This window comes from Octodon degus, unplaced genomic scaffold, assembly GCF_000260255.1.
Source record: "Octodon degus isolate 3935 unplaced genomic scaffold, OctDeg1.0 scaffold00211, whole genome shotgun sequence".
In the NCBI taxonomy this organism is placed as follows: Eukaryota; Metazoa; Chordata; class Mammalia; order Rodentia; family Octodontidae; genus Octodon; species Octodon degus.
In genome coordinates this window covers 3,661,953-3,662,487 of record NW_004524787.1, presented here as the reverse complement: position 1 = coordinate 3,662,487, position 535 = coordinate 3,661,953, and positions in this window count along the sequence as shown.

The following is a 535-nucleotide window of genomic DNA, read 5'->3' as shown; positions in this document are numbered from 1 at the left end:
AACTTTAAGTCCCTATAGAATATGATAAAAAAAACAATTAAAAATTAGAATATATTTTTAAAATAGGCACAAAGAATTATATACTTCTTATGTTTACACATAAGTCCAAAAGTCTCACCATATACAACCTTGAAGCAGGACAGTCCCGCAATATTCCTTTTCCTGTCTTTTGCTTTCATTCACCATCCCCTTCTTTTTGAACAACCATCTACCTGAGGGACTTCATAGCAGCAACTGGCATGTCATGACAAGCAGCCCGTACTCAGAAGACCAGAATGACAGGCATTCCAAACATGAAACTACTACTACAGATTACCATCTGCAGTGCAGTTGCTTAGTTCACAGGTATCAGTATATATAGTTAGTCAGGGTGAGAATCTTTCCAATTTACTGCTAGATTGAAAAACTCTTGTGGAGATTCTCAGGATCATTGCCTTGCCCATCTTCTACATATAACTGTATGTCTTGACATTGTCATTTTTCCTACCTCTTCTCCTGTCCCTCTCTTGATTAGTTAGTCCTCAAGATCCTGCTT